A 19,808-nucleotide genomic window follows, 5' to 3' on the forward strand; every position below is an offset into this window, starting at 1 on the left:
CAAAAACACCTTCCATTGTCCTGCCTCTAGGGAGGAAGCTGATAGACGGATTGTTGTAAAGTTATGCATGTACCTGAACCAGGCTGTGCTAAACTGGTGGGTCAGGCTTCCAGGACTTGATTCACATGCAGGACAGGGATTTAGAAAGTACTCTGTTGGAATGTGTATTATCTATCTATTGCTACACAACAAATTATCACAAATTTGTTGTTGTCAGGTGCCATTGACTTGATTCTGACTCATAGTGACCCCCCATGACACAGCAGAACTTCCTCATAGGATCTTCTTGGCTGTAATCTTTATGGAGGAAGATCACCACGTCTTTCTTCTGCCTGAGTGGGTTCAAAACACCAACCTTTCAGATAGCACCCAAGTGCTTAACCATTTTGTCACCGGGGCTCCTTATTTAGTGGCTTAAAAAACACATGAGTTTATTATCTCATAGTTTCTGTGGGCCAGGAATTTGGGTACAGTTTAGCTAGGCCCTCTATTTCAGGGTGTCTCACAAGGCTGAAAACATGATGTCAGTCAGGGTTGAGATTTCATCCCAGGCTCAACAGAGGAAAGAAAAATCTGTTTTCAAGACCACATGGTTGTTGGTAGGATTCTGTTCTTCAAGGTTGTCAGACTGAGGTCTTAGTTCCTCACTGGCTGTTACCCAGAGGTCCAGTTTCCTGCCATGTGGTCCTCTCCAAATGGCAACTTGCTTCATCAGTGCATGCAAGCCAAGAAAACAATAGTCTGCTAACAAGACAGGATTACAATCTTTTGTAGTCTAACCATGGAAGTGATATCATATTATCTTTGCTGTGTTCTGTTCGCTGGAAGCAAGTTGCTATAACTGGCCTATACTCAAGAGGAGGGCATTATACAATGGCATGAGTACCAGGAGGTGGGGATGATTTGGGGCCATCTTAGAATCTACCTGCCTTAAAGTGGTTGAGGACAGCAGGACTGGGATCGTATGAAAGCTGTGTGCCTTACCTGGATAGTGGTCTCTGGACCTGTGCCCAAGTTCTGTGGTGAGAGCCTCCCCAGGCGGAAGTCAGAGGAATTGTTTCCATCTGGAAGGATTCAGAGAAACCTGAGAGGTGTGGCTTTCTCTGCTATGTGCCAGTGTGTGACACTGAGTAGGGGCAAAGTGTGTGTTCTTCTTTTCTGCATGCAACACGGCATGGTTTTGTCCTCACAGAATCTGTGTTCTTCATAGTAAGAACTTAGTGGAACTTTGCTGCTTCAAGAGTTTGAATTTCTGGGTATCCTCAAAGCTTGCGTCCTTGGGCTTCTGCACAACTGTAAAAGGCAGTGTTAGAGGTTAGTTACAGAAATGGATGACCCTCCAGTTCACTTGAGCAGCTTTGGGCATACTAGATAAATAGCCAAATGCTTAATTATTTTAAGAATTTTATATGCATCGTTTAGCAGTTCCTCTATTTTCTCATCTTCCTGTCTTCCTTTGACTCAGTGACCAAGTTCACTGGAACCTTTAAGCATTCTAATTTGTGTGTAAAAATAATAAAGAAAGCCAAATATAAATTAATGCTCCAAGTTTTACAGCAGATGGTGGGGGTGCTAACCTGACCCTCTATCCTACCTCAAAGATACTAGTTAACAGGGCTTGTGATATTCTTACATTATTTTGGAATAGTAAGTAGATATGTCAGCATATAAATTCTAAATTGTGTGAGCAATTTTATGGCCGCCAAAGCGCCCATGCACGTGCTAAATACACAATGAAGATGTCAGTGTTGCTGTCCATCATGTAACAATAAGGTAAAAAAAGGTAAAGCAGAACATAAAACAGAGAAAAGGAAGACGTGGAAGCAGAAGGAGGGAAATGTAAAAGAAGCATCTTTTTCTTTAATAATCTTTACCAAATATCTTCTAAAAATTACGTCTCTATTCTTCCAAGGGCCATTACAAATGTTTGTACAGTTTTTGTTGTTTGTTTTTGAGCAATGTACCTCAAACTCTTCATGGGAGAAAAGAGAGGGCAACAGGGGACAGTGATCTCATATTTGCCTACTGAATTGGCCCTATAATTTCTTTTGTAAATAGTTTTATAATGAGCTTATGATGGACCATTTTCTCTGAAAACCTGGAGATTTGGGGATAGTGTTTCAAGTACCACCTTACGTCTGGTATTTATCAAAACAGTAGAGACTAAAGGATTACAATGTCTAAACTTTATCACACATTTGTGCCTGCTGGCAAGACTACAGAAGAGTTGTTAATATTGAAAATGAGATGAAAGATGTTCTAAATTTATCTTATCAGCACTGCCTTTCAACATAATGATAGTTACTTGACACTATCACATTGGTTTTCAGCCAGTGGAAACCAACCCTGAAAAGACACATTCATTCAGAAGTCATAGCTCAGAAATACAGAGAAATACACATGAGACAGGTAAGTATTCATTCACCTGGGAGCCATATTTTGACTGCATTATGGTGCAAGTTGGGGGAAAAAAAAAGGCAATGTTCACATCAATTTAAAAATCGTATGTAAAAGACTTCAGATGGAAACTATATATTTTTCTAGTATCCATATATAAATAAATACATACCATCTGGGTTACATCTGGTGACATAAAAATGTTGTCTTATGAGCAATAAAGGTGTGAGAACCATCAAGCAGATCCAAGTTGATTTGGCACATTAGTTCAGAAAAGAGACAGTCCTTTATGTGGTAAGATTTAGCCTACAAAGTAAATAGAAGTTTAAGGACTCATCCCAGCTTACACAGTTTTATCAAACACATCAAGGGGTGGACTACATTAATATTGATGAGATAACTGGATTGCATCCTACATTAGAATACTATAAAGAATTTTTGGAAATGCAATCTGTATTCGGATCTTTTTTATCAAGTATATTTTGCACCCATTTTAGAAATGCAGTATTCAGTATAGAAATTATGATGCTTCTAAATAGGAAAGCGAGGATTTAACCCTTAGGCTATCTGTCTTCAGGGCTCTGCTCTATGCTATATGAAAATTATAACGTCACTTACTTTAGTTCACTGTGACAGCACAGACAAGCTCAACATCAATTGTTAGCTTTATATTAAGAACTCATTGCTGTCGAGTCGATTCCAACTCATAGTGACCCTACAGAACAGAGTAGAACAGCCCCGGAGGGTTTCCAAGGAGCGCCTGGTGAATTCAAACTGCTGAGATTTTGGTTAGCAGCTGATCTCTTAACCACTACACCACCAGGGCTCCTTATATTAAGAAAGGTGTCATTATTCTCTATTCCTCATTGTTGTGTGGGAAGCATAATCTTTAAAAATGTTACGAACATGAAAACAAAATTCTTCCAAGTTATTACCACATTGCTCCATGTATTGGGATATCTCTAAGCCAAAAGCTGATATGCTTGATTAAGGGTTTTTATTGAATATGATCAACAAATAAAATAAGAGATGAACAGGTTAATGATTTGATCTACAGTGCATGATGTTAAATAACCCTGATTATTCCACAGGTGCTAAAATCATGAGTGTGAATATTCTAGATGGAAGATAAAAAATAACAACAGATTGAGGATGAAAAAACAACATAGTTAAAAATGGAAACATTTATTCCATATAAGTTGTTGGCAAACTTATGAGAAAAGCAATAGAATCCAGTAATAAAATATACTCAGTTTCTTAGATCTGAGGGCTAGAAGAAAATCTACCTGCTGGTCTATGCCTAGCACAGCTCTGGGGTGTGGTCCTGGGTGTTCGGTTGGACCTGTGCATTGTGAGTGCTGTGAGTGTGGGGAGAGCAGGAATCAGACAGGCTGCTGGGGAGGACTGGGAAGCTGTGGGTGTGGCTACATGTCTGGACCTCTCTGCAAGGTGTCGAGTCCAGGCCAGGATATCTGGATAGAGTCACAAATCACCCTATGGACTTCCTTTTCCTTTCTACTTCCCCTAGTACTTTTTTTTTTTTTTTTTTTTTAAATCAGTTCAAGATGAGATCAAGGGAAAAACTAAGGGGAAAGACGTGACAAAAGGGTATCATGAGAGCTCTATGCCAAAGGGTACAGAAACTGTTCCATCCCATTGCTTTGGTAAGGGTGGTGACAAATCTTTTATGTGTATGTATTTGGGCCTTATGTGTTTTTTTGTTTGTTTTGTTTTTTCAGATCATATGGAAGACTCATTTCCTTAGGCATGCTGTCCGTCAAAGGGAGAGAATGGTCGCCCAGGAGTCTGACATCACTGTGCAAAAATTACCACGTTCCAAAACTCCCGAGAGCCTTGTAGCTTCGAAAGCCTGATTTTGGCAGCACCTTGAGAAGAAATGTTTTCTGGGGTAAATTCCCATTAGTCAAGTTCATGGACCTTATCCGTATAACCCTAAAGTTCGTTTATTCTCTTCGACGGCCAGCAAAACTCTACCTGATCTGCACTGCTTGCCATTACTTCTCTGAGCTCCCCTGTTCCTACCCTTCCCTTTGTCTGCTCTGCTTGGGTCACCCAGACCTCTTTTCCTTAATTATCTTTATAGCTTGCTCCCCTAACTCTTTTGAGTCATTTTGCAAATGTCAGCTTCTCAGAAAGGCTTTAATTTGAGTCCCTGTTAAAAATCCAACTTCACTGCGTTCCCACCCTTCCCTCCCTCTCTCTGCTTCTCTTTTTCCATAGCCCTTATCACCACCTGACCAAATTTAAATTTATTTTTTTTATCTTGTTAAATTATTAGAATAGATATTCTGCTTATTTATTAGAAGGTAAATTCCACGAGGGCAAGGATTTCTGTCTCTTTTGCTCAGTTCTGCATCCTCAGAATCCAGAACAGCAACTTGCCCTTAGTAGGCACTCAATTAAAAATGTGTTTAATTAGTTAACAAGCTAACACAGAAAAATGTAAATATAATTATTACTACATAAAAATATAAACATAAGTATGTGCCATCAGTACTGTACTCACAAGAGCCTGGAAAGAAAATTAAATTTTAAAATTGCTCGGGGTGTATGCAAACTAAGGGAATTTATTATATATGTGTAAAATAAATAAATAAATAACAGTTGTCAAGCCAATTCCTACTCATGTGTGTTAGAGTAGAACTATGCTCCGTAGGATTTTCAATGGCCAATTTTTCAAAGTCGATTGCCAGGCCTTTCTTCTGAGGTGTCTCTAGGTGTTCTCAAACCACCGACATTTTGGTTAGCAGTCAAGAGCACCACCCAGGGACTTCAGTTATATATGTATTAGAGACTAACACTCAGATCATAATCTCGAGTACGCTTCTCAAAAAAGTAACTTTATTCATTTAATTGCACTTAATTTCCAACTTGAGCCCCATTCAGCCTGGTAGCAGAAACATTTAATTTCTGACAATTAAGAGTTGTTGTTAGGTGCCTTCGAGTCCATTCTGACTCATAACAACCTCATGTACAACAGAACCAAGCACTGTCCAGTCCTACTCCATCCTCACAATCCTTCTTATACTTAAGCCCATTGTTGTAGCCACTGTGTCAATCCCTCTCATTAAGAGTATTCCTCTTTTTTGCTAACCTCTGATTTACCAAGGATGAGCTCCTTTTCCAGGGACTAGTCCCTCCTGATAACGTGTCCAAAGTACATGAGACAAAGGCTTGCTATCCTGGCTTCTAAGGAGCATTCTGGCTATACTTCTTCCAAGACAGATTTTTTGTTCTTCTGGCAGTCCATGGTATATTCAGCATTCTTTGCCAACACCATGATTTGAAGGCGTCAATTCTCCTTCGGTTGTCCTTAAACACTGTCCGGCTTTAGCGTACATACTGAAAACACCAAGACTTGGGTCAGAAGCACCTTAGTTCTCACAGTGACATCTTTCTTTCTTTCTTTCTTCCTTTCTTGCTTTCTCTCTCTCCCTCTCTCTTCTCTTCTCTCTTTCTCTCCTTCCTCTCTCTCTCTTTTTTTTTTTTTTTTTAACATTTTAAAGAGGTGTTTTGAAGAAAATTTGCTCAGTGTAATGCGTCCTTTTATCTCTTGACTACTGCTTCCATGGGCTTAATTGTAGATCTAGTAAAATGAAATCCTTGACAACTTCAATCTTTCCTCTGTTTATCATGATGTTGCTTACGGGTCCAGTTGTGAAACTTCTATTTTCTTTGTTTAAATGTAATCCATACTGAAGGCTATGGTCTTTGATCTTCATCAGCAAGTGCTTCAAGTCCTCTTCACTTACAGCAAGCAAGGTTGTGTCATCTGCATATCATAGGTTGTTAACGAGTCTTCCTCCAATCCTGATGCCTCCTGCTTCTTCATACAGTCCAGTTTCTTAGATTATTTGCTCAGCATACAGACTGAATAAGTATGGTGAAAGGATACAGTCCTGACACACATCTTTCCTAACTTTAAGTGATGCAGTATTCCTTTGTTCTGTTTGAAAGACTGCCTTTTGGTCTAAACACATGTTCCTCATGAGCACAAATAAGTATTCTGGAATTCGCATTCTTCGCAATGTTACATACAATGTGTTATGATCCACACAGTCAAATAACCTTTGCATAGTCAATAAAACACAGGTAAACATCTTTCTGGTATTCTCTGCTTTAGCAAGGATCCATCTGACATCAGCAATGATATACCTGCTTCCACATCCTCTTCTGAATCTGGCTTGAATTTCTGGCAGCCCTTGTCCATCTGTACCTCTGTAACTGCTTTTGAATGATCTTCAGCAAAACTTTACTTGTGTGTGAGTTCAACAATATGTGTTCAAAAATTTCCTCATTCTGTTGGATTCCTTTCTTTGGAATGGGCACAAATATGGATCTCTTCCAGTGGGTTGACCAGTCTTCCAGATTTCTTGGCATAGACCAGTGAGCACTTCCAGCACTGCATTCGTTTGTTAAAACATATCAATGGGTATTCTGTCAATTCCTGGAGCTTTGTTTTTTGCCAGTGTCTTCAATGCAGTTAAACCTCTTCCTTCATTGCCATCAGTTTCTGATCATATGCTACCTCCTTAAATGATTGAACATTGACCAATTCTTTTTGATATAGTGATTCTGTATTTTGCTTCCATCTTCTTTTGACGCTTCCTGCGTCATTTAATATTTTCCCTGTAGATCCTTCAATATTGCAACTTGAGCCTTTAATTTTTTCTTCATTTCTTTCAGCTTGAGAAATGCCAAGTGTGTTCTTCCCTTTTGGTTTTCTAACTCCAGGTCTTTGCACATTTCATTATAATACTTTACTTTGTCATCTCGAGCTGCCCTTTGAAATCTTCTGTTCAGTTCAATTCCTGGAGCCTTGTTTTTCGCCAATGCCTTCAGAGCACCTTGGATTTCTTCCTTCAGTACCATCGGTTCCTGATCATATACGACCTCTTGAAATGGTTGGACATCGACTAATTCTTTTTGGTATAATGACTGTGTGTATTCCTCCCATCTTCTTTTGATGCTTCCTGTGTCATTTAATATTTTCGCCATAGAATCCTTCACTATTGCAACTCGAGGTTTGAATTCCTTCTTCAGTTCTTTCAGCTTGAGAAACACCAAGTGTGTTCTTTCCTTTTGGTTTTCCATCTCCAGCTCTTTGCACATGTCATTATAATACTTTACTTTGTCTTCTCGAGCCGCCCTTTGAAATTTCCTGTTCAGTTCTTTTACTTCATCATTTCTTCCTTTTGCTTTAGCTGCTCGACATTTGAGAGCAAGTTTCAGAGTCTCCTCTGACATCCATCTTGGTCTTTTCTTTCTTTCCTGTCTTTTCAATGACCTCTTGCTTTCTTCATGGATGATACCCTTGATGTCATTCCACAACTCGTCTGGTCTTCGGTCACTAGTATTCAATGCATCGAACCTATTCTTCATATGGTCTCTAAATTCAGGTGGGATGTACTCAAGGTCATATTTTGGCTCTCGTGGACTTGCTCTAGTTTTCTTCAATTTCAGCTTGAGCTTGCATGTGAGCAATTGATGGTCCGTTCCACAGTTGGCCCCTGGCCTTGTTCTGACTGATGATATTGAACTTCTCCATCATCTCTTTCCACAGATGTAGTCAATTTGATTTCTGTGTGTTCCATCTGGTGAGGTCCATGCGTATAGGCGCTGTTTATGTTGATGAAAGAAGGTATTTGCAATGAAGAAGTCGTTGGTCTTGCAAAACTCTGTCATTCGATCTCCGGTATTGTGTCTATCACCAAGGCTATATTTTCCAACTACTGACCCTTCTTCTTTGTTTCCAACTTCTGCATTCCAATCGTCAGTAATTATCAATGCATGTTGATTGCATGTTCGATCAATTTCAGACTGCAGCAGCTGATAAAAATCTCCTATTTCTTCATCTTTGGCCCTAGTGGTTGGTGTGTAAATTTGAATAATAGTTGTATTAACTGGTCTTCCTTGTAGGCATATGGATATTATCCTATCACGGACAGCATTGTACTTCAGGGTAGATCTTGAAACGTTCTTTTTGACAATGAATGCAACACCATTCCTCTTCAAGTTGTCATTCCCAGCACAGTAGACTATTTGATTATCTGATTCAAAATGGCCAATACCAGTCCATTTCAGCTCACTAATGCCTAGGATATCAATGTTTATGCATTCCATTTCATTTTTGACGATTCCCAATTTTCCTAGATTCATACTTTGTACATTCCAGATTCCAATTATTAATGGGTGTTTGCAATTGTTTATTCTCATTTTGAGTTGTGCCACATCAGCAAAAGAAGGTCCTGAAAGCTTTACGCCATCCACATCATTAAGGTTGACTCTACTTTGAGGAGGCAGCTCTTCCCCAGTCATCTTTTGAGTGCCTTCCAACCTGGGGGCTCATCTTCCAGGGCTATATCAGACAATGTTCCGCTGCTATTCATAAGGTTTTGACTGGCTAATGCTTTTCAGAAGTAGACTGCCGGGTCCTTCTTCCTAGTCTGTCTTAGTCTGGAAGCTCAGCTGAAACTTGTTTGCCACAGGCGACCCTGCTGGTATCCAGCATCACAGCAACATGCAAGCCCCCACAGTATGACAAACTGACAGACATGTGAAGGATACTGATTGGTTTAAAGTCAGGAAAAGTGTGCGTCAGGGTTGTATTCTGACCCAAGCCACAGTATTTTCAATCGCATCATATGCATGTGAAAGCTGGACAATGAATAAGGGAGACCAAAGAAGAATTGATGCCTTTGAATTGTGGTGTTGGCAAAGAATATTGAATATACTGTGGGCTGCCAAAAGAATGAACAAACCTGTTTTGGAAGAAATACAACCAGAATGCTCCTTGGGAGCAAGGATGGTGAGACTTACATACTTTGGACATGTTGTCAGGCGGGATCAGTCCCTGGAGAAGGACACCATGCTTGGCAGAGTACAGGGTAAGAGGAAAAGATGAAGCCCTTCAACGAGGTGGATTGACACGGTGGCTGCAACAGTAAGCTCAAGCGTAACAACAATTGTAAGGATGGCTCAGGACCAGGCAGTGTTTCTTTCTGTTGTGCATAGTGTCACTATGAGTTAGAACTGACTCGACGGCACCTAGCAACAACAACAACATATCTATACATATTTGCTTCATTAGAAAGAAACTTGGAATACCAATGTATTAAAATGCATGAAACAGCATACTAGTTTTCTCTATTTTTAGAACACTATTTGTTATGGACACACGATCAGAGGCCTTGGAGGTTGAATCACCTTATAAATTCAAAACAGGTAAAAAAAAATGTGGCACCGAATACACACATCAAGCAGTTTGAGTATTCAGGGAAAATGAACTAAATGGTAATAATAGTTGTTAATATGCTAAGGATTTTGGTGCTCATAGAATTCTCGTAACAACCTAATGATGAGTATGAATGCCATTTTAAAAAGGCAGAAAATGAGGCTCAGTGGGGTTAATGAATCTTTTTAAAACCACAGAACAAATAAGTGGCACATAATTTTGTCTCACTCCAAACCCTCCCACACTATACACTGCCTCTTTAACCAACTGAAGATAAACAAGTTCAGCTTTTTTCTAATATACTTTCATCCATTTTGCTCTGAATCTACCTTTTATTATAATGGCATCTTGTCTTTACCGATACACTTGTCCAAATGTTTTTTAGACCCCTTGCATACATTCCAAGGAGTCACTGCCCTCTAGTGTACATAAAAGACTTGTGCTAGTAGGGGATCAGTTGTCCTTGTGGCTAAGAAGCTCAGCACCCCAGGCTAGGAGAATTTTCCATTAGAAAAACTTCAAAGACCAAATAGTCCATACAAACAAATTCTGCCTCAACAATCTCCTTACTCCTCCTCAAAGAACCAGAGTGGGAAGAAGTGTCCATCAGTAAAATGTGGTATAACGTAAAAATGAAAATGATCTTTGGAAATAAACAGATTATACATAATGCTACCGTGGCTGCTATTTCTTTCTCTCACTAATATAACCTTCACGGCTCTGTGAGTGGTGTTGGAATCTGGGGTAGGGATCACAGGGTGAAACCTGGTTGAGCAGATGAAAGCTTCACAAGCTTGCTTTCCTACAATAGTCATCAGGAGTCTTTTCAGACAATGTCCCAAATTCCCAGTTGGCAGCCTGGGATTTTCACAGTAGAAATGGAGAACTACAATGTGTCCTCTTTCATTCAGGCATTCAACACTTGTTTGAATACTTGCTAGGGGCCAGATCCCATGCCAATGTGGGGGAATACAAAGAAGAACTGGGCAAAGTTGCTTCACTCAAGGACCTTACAGGCTGGTGGGCATTTATTATTATGACGATGATAAAGTAGCTATAACCAAACATCTACCACTTCAACTGTTTTCACATGTACGTCTCAGTGGCATTAATTATGTTCGCCATGCTGTACAACCATCGCCACTACCCATTCTAAATTTTTCTATCACCCTTAATAGAAACTTGGTGGCCCTAAAGCAATAAATCCCTCTCCCCGCCCCCGCCCCCCACCTGTCCCTGCAGTCTGGTGGTATTTTACGCTCTTTTTCTTATTCACACATTCCACTGGCTGAATTGGCAATTTCAAGGTGGGATCAACATTATGAACTAGGGCCACTAATTCTGTGAAAGAAATGACAGGATTCTAATTCTGATAAGACATGGAAGACTCACAAACTCATGCAAAATAGATTCCTTAGCTCCAGCACATTGTCATATAACGAATCACTCACGAACAGCAGCACATTTCACTACAAGCATTAAAGTGCCTTCTAGGTGCTGGTTTACACTGCAGAATAGAATTAAAGGGATAGACTTTTATTATTATTAAGTATTAGTACAAGGGCTATTTTGAACAAGGCAAACATTCCCAACTGTAATTTGGTCTCTGTACTCTGTCAGCTTTAATTAAGTCTCTAGACCTTTGCATGGTCTTTTGTCTGCAAATACCATTAGAAAATGAGGTATCACACCAAGAACTGATCGAGTTTCCTTCCCTGTCCCTAGCCTATGGCTTTCAACTTCAGCCTGAACACTCTCTTCTCTACCCACATGTCACATCCCCCGTCACCATGAAATAGAGTCTCTGAGTGCATGAATGTCAAAACAATGTGTTAATGTGGAATCCAGCCACCAAGTTTGCTTTGAGCACAGCTATTGCAAAATCCAATCTATTTTATCACTCTGTCTTCGCGCTGGATTTAGCAGCTTCATAATTCCACACCTCTGTCAATGAGACCCTCATTATGCAGGCTTCTAAACATTTTACTTGGGGAAAGAATAAACAACATATTTAGTACTAATGAGGTGAGATATTGCTTTTTTATTTGCATTACTGTTTAATGATTGTGATATCTCCAGCACTTTGAGCCCAGGGAACTCGTTTTGATTGATGCAGTTCTGTGCTCAGCTCTTGCAGACAACCAGTAACTTGCACAGTGCGGTTTGTCACATGTGCTGGATGTGTGGCTTCCAAAGTGCAGCCAAATGGAGGGCTCTTTCTCCACTTACTGTGGTTGCTATACAGGTAGTAATGCTACTCATTTTATTTGTGTTTCAATGCAAGCATTTAAAACGGAATGTTCACCAACCAGAGAAATTGAATCATAACTTTTTTTATAGTCTTTTTCTCTTCCTTCTCTTTGCTGTATAATGGGTGTAAAACTCCAACAATTTTAAATGTTTTTTTCTGGTCCTAATTCATACTAATTCTTCCTGTTTTAGTGTGTCTTTCAAAGATCATTTACTTAAACAATACTGATTTGGTGTCATCTTGTAAAATGAAGTCATTAACTCCCTAGTCACTCCAACCTAAGCATGGTTGATAGCAGCAACTTTTGACATCTAAATGGTGGGAATTTGGGAGCAATAGAATAACCACAAAATTAACCTCAAGAAAGGTCAAATACAAAGGCAAAATGAAAAGAATAGGGCCTTGGTGGCCACATAGTCCTAGATTTGAATTTTTGCTATGTTACTTAGTAGCTCTGTAGTTATTTGACACTCAGGTCCTTTATCAATAAAATGGAATTTAAAAACACTGACCTCAATGATTCCTAAGGATCAATGAGATAATACATGTAAAAAGCCACTTACAGGGGACTGAGAATATTACGTGCTCAATACATTTTCATTCTTATTATTCTTAAAATACAACAGCGGAGTTAGGCAGGTACATGGGTAACCCATAAGCCTAAAAAAGATGTCCTTGTATAATACAAATGGTTAACACACTCAGCTGCTAACTGCAATTTGGAGGTTTAAATCCACCTAAAGATGACTTGGAAGTAAGCCTTGGTGATCTACTCATAAAAAATAGCCACTGAAGACCTTATGGAGCAGAGTTCTACACTGACACACATGGGGTTGCCATGAGTCAGAATCAAAGGGACAGCAACCAGTTGGTTTATATGGAAAAAAGTGGTGTTAAAGCCAAGACTTCACAGCGAGACTGAAGAGGAAAAGATCTCTTTCTCTCCATGCTTAATCCCTGAATTTTGAAAGTAAAGGCTACTCTAAACTCATGCCCAAATATTCTGCGAGCCTGAGGGACATTGACAAGTTTCTAAATTATGTCCCTGCCAGTGGGATAAAAGGCCTACTCCATTATATGAAACACAGTCCTCCAATGTCCGAAACAGTCATTGACTTGCAACATGCTGAAGTTTTATGCCTTAAACCCAGTGGAAGTCATACTAGCTTATAAGAGATCCTTACCCAAAGGAAGAAATAATAATGGCCTACAATTAGTCTAGTGAATGTATGGTGAGAACATACAAGACTCTACATTCAACAGATACCCATTCTACCTCTACTTAGAACACCAGATACAGAGTCTGAAGATGTAGATGCAAATCCTGATTCAATCACTTAAGAATCTATAAAAGTGAAATCTACCCTGTTTATGTCAAACAACTTTAGTACTGTGAGGATCAAATAAGATAATGGAAGGGAGAATCCTTAGGAAAATTCTAAAGCACATTATATATGGTGGGTACTATACTCTCTAGCTGTGATGGATAAAATAATATTTAATTAGTGACTTAATGTCAAACTACTGGGGTTTCACTTAATTAGTGATTAGTGAGTCTTGTTTTTTGTTGCTGTGCCTTAGGAGTGTTAAATTATTTTTTCTCACAAATGCCTGGGGTAAGATGTCAAAAGGAACATCATTGGACCATCTCATGGCAAAATTCAAAGACTCAAGAGCAGGCTACTGCAGATCTCCTTAATTATAATATTTATCTAGAATATTTACATGGCCCACTAGATATTAAAATAGAGAAAGGTGTATATTAGGAATTGAGTAAAATGTAGATATCTTAGTCTTCTAAGGATGCCATAACAAAATACCACAAAGTGAGTGGCTTTAAAGAACAGAAATTTATTTTTTCACAGTTTTGCATGTGACTGTATCGTACCTATCCTTACCTTTTATAAGATACCACTCAAAAGGGATTGGGATTAGGACCCACCCTGCTCAGGTATGACTTCATTTAACTTAACTGATAATATCTGCAAAGAAAAACCCTATTTCCCCAAGCAAGTTCGCACGTGCAGGTACAGGAAAAGAATGCCAACATATGCTTTGGGGGGGGACAATATTTTATCCATAACACTAAGCGTCACAGTGAGTGAACAGAGTTTCTAAAATATTGGAAATTCTTCATTGATAAGTCTTGATAAGTTTGACCTCAACTGGACATCAGAATCCTTCCCTTAGAAAAAAGATTATGCTCATGGGTTCACAATAGGGAATTATACACATTTTCATTTACTGCCTAGAGTCATTCCATTTCTATTTATTTGTGAAAGGTGTATCTTTTACTAGGTAATGATATGAAATAAAAATATGCTCATCAACCTAGCTGGCGTAGAGCTAACACATGATCATTTATTTTATTTACCAGCTCAACCCTTCTACATCATATCTTTTCTTCAATTCTGCCTGTGGAAATGCACGAATCATAGTAAGGCATCATGAAGCATAATCTAATTTTATTTTAAAATCAACATTGGAAACCGTTATTCTGGAGGAGAATAAGAATTTCTCACAAAACAAATGTTTCTTGATTTGGGGCTGGTTCTGAGGAATTTCTAAATTATAGTTTATGTTCTTTCTCTGGTTTAATGTGGCTTCATTTATTCATACGTGTTCACTGAATTTCTTTTATGCTGCAGGTACCATGCTAGGTCCTGGGGACATGGACGTGAATCAGACACAGTGCTGCTTTTTAACTTAGATTGGTCCAATAAGCCATGTGGCCTGGCTTGCACTGTCAGAACCCTGACATGTGTTGTGAATGGGAAGCAGAGAGTGTGAGAATTAAGATTTGAGAATAGGGGGAGTGAGCAAGGATAGAAAGAGTGGGCCTGAGTGAAAAAAAAGAAATAAGAGAGGTCTGAGACCTTCCAAAATTACATCAAAAAAGAACTTCAGATGTCATTTTTTCCCATAAATAGCTGTTTGTAGGTGAGCTCTAAATTTTTATAGCTCCAAGGAAATGTCAAGTTTAATGCTTCCTATTATAGGAGACACAGCAAATTGCTGCATGCAAAAAACTAGGATTGACTAGAGATTTGCAATTGTGAGTCTGTTTTCATTTTTTAATTATGTTTTGGTATACGGTAATCATAATCTGCAGTAAAAATACAGTAAAACAAACCTTTCATAAAAGGAGAATTAAATTAAAAGAATCTGTGCTTAAGACTATAATTACAAAGGATTAGGTGAGTATTTGTGCTTGGACACTATGGAGAATTATTTTCATTTATGCTTGGTTAAATGCATGCAATGGTGCTACAATTTGTTGTGATTATAACCAATGTGGTTGGCATCCTATAAGCTAGAAATATGGGCTGAAGCATGATTTAACTTGCTTGAAATCTTTTCCAAATTAGTAGCAATGAGTTGCCAATTCTTATTTAAAATAAAGGCAGGAATTGGTTGAAAGAGATTACTCATGATTCATCTGAATGTTATTGTGTTGAAAACACATCTTGGAAACTTACTCATCTTACGGAATTTACTTTGTTTCCTCCACAATATCAATAAATAACAGAGAGAATCTGAGTTCTTTAAAAAAAAAAAAATCATGTATGTATCTACAAAGACATGGAAAAGGTATGGAAATCAACCTCTCTGAGAATTAATTCCTTTCAACCCCTCCTGCTTTTATGCATTGTCCTTTTATGAGCCATCTTTCTGCTCCTGCCTGAGGCAGGGTCACAGGGAGATGGAGACACTGTTATGCAGAGAATAGCAGCATTGCTGCTAGACAGAACATTTTTCATCTCATACATGAATCTTGACAAATGTGGCTACTTATTGGTCTAGTGTCTCTTGATTCTCCAGCCTGCTGCCCATATTTCTTCTTCTTTTTTTCTTTTTATAGTTTTTATTGTGCTTTAAGTGAAAGTTTACAAATCAAGTCAGTCTCTCACACAAAAACTTATATACACTTTGCTGCATACTCCCAATTACTCTCCCCTTAATGAGACAGCCCGCTCTGTCCCTCCACTCTCTCTTTTTGTGTCCATTTCACCAGCTTCTAACCCCCTCTACCCTCTCACCTCCCCTCCAGGCAGGAGATGCCAACATAGTCTCAAGTGTCCACCTGATCCAAGAAGCTCATTCCTCACCAGCAGCCCTCTCCAACCCATTGTCCAGTCCAATCCATGTATGAAGAGTTGGCTTCGGAATGGTTGTTGCCCTGGGCCAACAGAAGGTCTGGAGACCATGACCACTGGGGTCCCTCTAGTCTCAGTCAGACCATTAAGCCTAGGCTTTTTATGAGAATATGGGGTCTGCATCTCACGGCTCTCCTGCTCCCTCAAGGGTTCCCTGTTGTGTTCCCTTTCAGGGCAGTCATCGGTTGTAGCCGGGCACCATCTAGTTCTTCTGGTCTCAGGATGATGTAGTCGCTGGTTCATGCGGTCTTTTCTGTCTCTTGGGCTTGTAATTACCTTGTGTCCTTGGTGTTCTTCATTTTCCTTTGATCCAGGTGGGTTAAGACCAATTGATGCATCTTAGACGGCTGCTTGCTAGCATTTAAGACCCCAGATGCCACTGTTCAAAGTGGGATGCAGAATGTTTTCTTAATAGAGTTTATCATGACAAATGACCTAGATAGTCCCTGAAACCATGGTCCCCAAACCCCTGCCCCTGCTACACTGACCTTCGAAGCATTCAGTTTATTCAGGAAACTTCTTTGCTTTTGGTTTAGCCCAGTTGTGCTGACCTCCCCTGTATGCACATATTTCTTGACGCCTACAGATATTCAACCTTTATGCTTATTACCAGCAGTGCTAACTAGGACTTACTGAAACATGCTGAAATTTGGACCCAAATCAGAGATACAAGATTTCATCCACCCTCTTTCTCTGTGATCCTCTGAATACCTAGCCAGGAATTGTTACATTTTGCTTTTTGGAAGAAATAACCAAATGGTGAAAGGCTCATATAGAAATTACAGGCTCTCATAGAGCTTGACACAATGCCTGTTTTTGTAGGTGAATGGAGCTGCACACTATAAAGGCTAAGGAATGTAACAGATTTGATGAGAGTAAGCGGCAATCTCACAGATACACTAAATGCACCTTGGATGCATTTCTAAAAGTCAAATGTGATGTATTAAAATTAAATGAGCAGAGTAATGCACACTTCTTTTTCAGTTTAAAAAATCGCTTTGTCCAGGGAACACATGACTCATCACAAATAAATCATAAGAGAAGAGAAGAAAAAGAAGAAAGAACTAAAAGAGAAACAGATGAAAGACCCATTTTGTCCTGGCTATAGTAGGAAGGGTCATTAGAAAGGTGAACCCATAGAAATCCCATCCTCTCAAAACTTCGTTCATCAGATGTCAGTGCAATTCACAGGAGTGTCCCATTTTTAGTCACAGAGGTAAACATCTACAGTGGACATTCATTTCCCGCAGACTTTTGGGGCTCAGGAAATGTGTCTACACAGAAAATGTTCCTAGAGGCTGAATGTGGATTTCTGTTTGGTTTTTATTTTATAAACGTACATCAGTAGACTCAACTCTAGCTTGAAATGTAAGACTTTACATTAAGCTCAGTATGTAATAATTAATATGTAATAATTCTATGATGTCCTCTTATTTCCATTTGCCTGGCTCATCTCTTATGGTATTCTAATCCTTTCCTTGTGTGTGAGTTGTGATGGAGAGGAGGGTTACTAGCTATGGTCTAGAATCTCATTTGAGTGGAGTTGGATCTGAAATTGGCATGGAGGATCCCTATTGTAGATGAGTTGTTAAAAAGTCAGTCATAGATAAAATTCACTGGGCAGTGTCAAGGTTTCAACAGTAACATGACCAAGTCCAAATGCTAACAGACACAGAGTGTAGAGTGGAAAATTCTATTTGTTGTCACTCAATCAAAAATTCATACTGGGTGAAGATGGGCTCGTATCATGAGAAGAATAGGAGTAAATATGAAAGTTTCCAAAATAATTGATCCAGTACATGTGGATATTAATAATTTATTTTTAGGACTCTAAGGGTGAGTGGACCAGGAGGCTAGAATTGTTAAGACAGAATGACCATACATATTAGGCATATACTGATACTCCTGGCATATTTTAGCAGCTTAAACTATAGCTAGTATTTCTCCTAAAGCACCCAAGTGGTACGAATGGTTAACATACTCGGCTGCTAACCAAAAGGTTAGAGGTTCAAGTCCACCCAAATATGCCTCAGAAGAAAGGCCTGTTGATCTACTTTCAAAAATCAGCCATTAAAAATCTGAGTGAGCACAGCTCTACTCTGATGCATATGAGGTCGCCATGACTGGAGTCCACTCACCAGCAACTATTTTTGGTTTCTTTGTTTTATTTCCCTCAAATCATTAGGTTGTTTTTGTATTCATCATGAACATAGTCAGAAATCAAAGCTACAAGAAATCTTAAAGTGAAGTGACCTAGCTTGTGTTAAAATAAATGTGGTATGAAGCCAAGCAGTAAAAACGATTGATAGATTTTAAGCATATCTATGAAGATCCAATTCCTTGGCTACACATTAGATTCACCTGGAGAGGTGTTTTTGTTTGGCTTAGTTTGGTGTTTTTTTAAAATATACCAAAGCATAGACTGTATTCCAAACCAATTTAAAAGAATATCTGGAGGTTGGTTTCAGGCATCATTGTTTGAACAATTTTTAGGTGATTCTTTTTTTTAGATGAAAATTTTTAGGCAAGATTGAGATCCACTGGCCTAATGCTATCAGTCCTATAGGTCAAGTTCAGCCTTTTAGGGAAAATTGGGACATGTCATTGACTGAACTGTCAAGTATAAAATCTGTCATGAAATGAAGGAAAGATAGTTAAGTACTTACTGTCTGGTGGAAATTATTCTTCTTCATGTTAATGAATACATTCAATAAACATTTGTTGAAAAGCTACTCTGTGCCAAGCACAGGTACCAAGGATATGAGCAAAAGCAAAACCACAAACAGAGAACGCTTGTTCTTTGTCTTTTAAGGCAGCCTCCAAATCACTACTCCTCTCTACCTGCTGGCCAATGAACGGTGTCAGAGACAGCCCAAGGCCATTTCAGAAATTTTCCTGAACCTCTTCACTTGCTCCCATCCTGGTCTTTTACAGACATTCACTACTTGCTGGAGATTCTTCTGCCCTGCAACCTCTATTCTGCTTATAGACACTTGAACCTGGTATTTATATACAATCTCATCACCATTTCACTCTTAGATTCCTTCAATACCTTTGGTCATGACACTGTTAAGACACGCTGTCTTGAATAGGTTTTTGCTCTTCAAAGAACAATCTTTTTGATAGCTCTAATTCCCTAGTTCAGTGATAGAACTTCAGTTCATACATATTTACTCCTATTTTCCAGGGAAAGAGAAGCTAGGGTGAACCTGAACAATTAAACAGTATTTTCTACATCCAGGAGATCACACAATGTACAGCCAAATCTCAACTGATCCTTTCGGTGTAAGTTAAGAACCCAAAAACCAAACCCATCGCTGCAGAGTAGATTATGACTCATAGTGACCCTATAAGACAGAATAGAACTGCCCTGTAGGGTTTCCAGGGAGCAACTGGTGGATTACAACTGCTGACCTTTTGGTTGGCAGCCGAGTTCTTAACCACTTCACCACCAGGGCTCCAAGTATATGTTAAATGCCCGTAAAACCTCAGGGCTCATAAAAAGCGGTTCTCAAATTTGGCTGTGTTTCAGAATCAAATGGGGAAAAAGGGATTTAAAAATAGGATTCTTAGGTGCCACTCCAGAGCCACTGAATCAGAATCTGGAGGTGGGATGGAGCAAGAAAGGCCTGTTTTTGTAAAGCTTACGGTTTTGTTTTTTTTTTACGGTTAAGAAATACAATACTAAAAGGACGTATGCAAATGGAGAGAAACCACATCTACGATAGATTTTAACTCCCCAGGAACC

The 19,808-nt window shown here is 39.1% G+C and overlaps 1 long non-coding RNA gene across 1 annotated transcript in view; it reads right to left on the reverse strand.

The window, feature by feature from the left end:
- Positions 1–670: 670 nt before the first annotated feature.
- The window catches only part of LOC126058831 (uncharacterized), a 93,996-nt gene continuing 74,858 nt past the window's right edge, over positions 671–19,808 (reverse strand). The window contains exons 2-3 of the long non-coding RNA XR_007513298.1: positions 2,570–2,703; positions 671–1,293 (exon numbers count right to left, since the gene is read on the reverse strand). This is a non-coding gene — a long non-coding RNA (uncharacterized LOC126058831). The remainder of the gene's footprint in view (positions 1,294–2,569; positions 2,704–19,808) is intronic.

This window comes from Elephas maximus, chromosome 15, assembly GCF_024166365.1.
Source record: "Elephas maximus indicus isolate mEleMax1 chromosome 15, mEleMax1 primary haplotype, whole genome shotgun sequence".
Lineage (NCBI taxonomy): Eukaryota > Metazoa > Chordata > Mammalia > Proboscidea > Elephantidae > Elephas > Elephas maximus.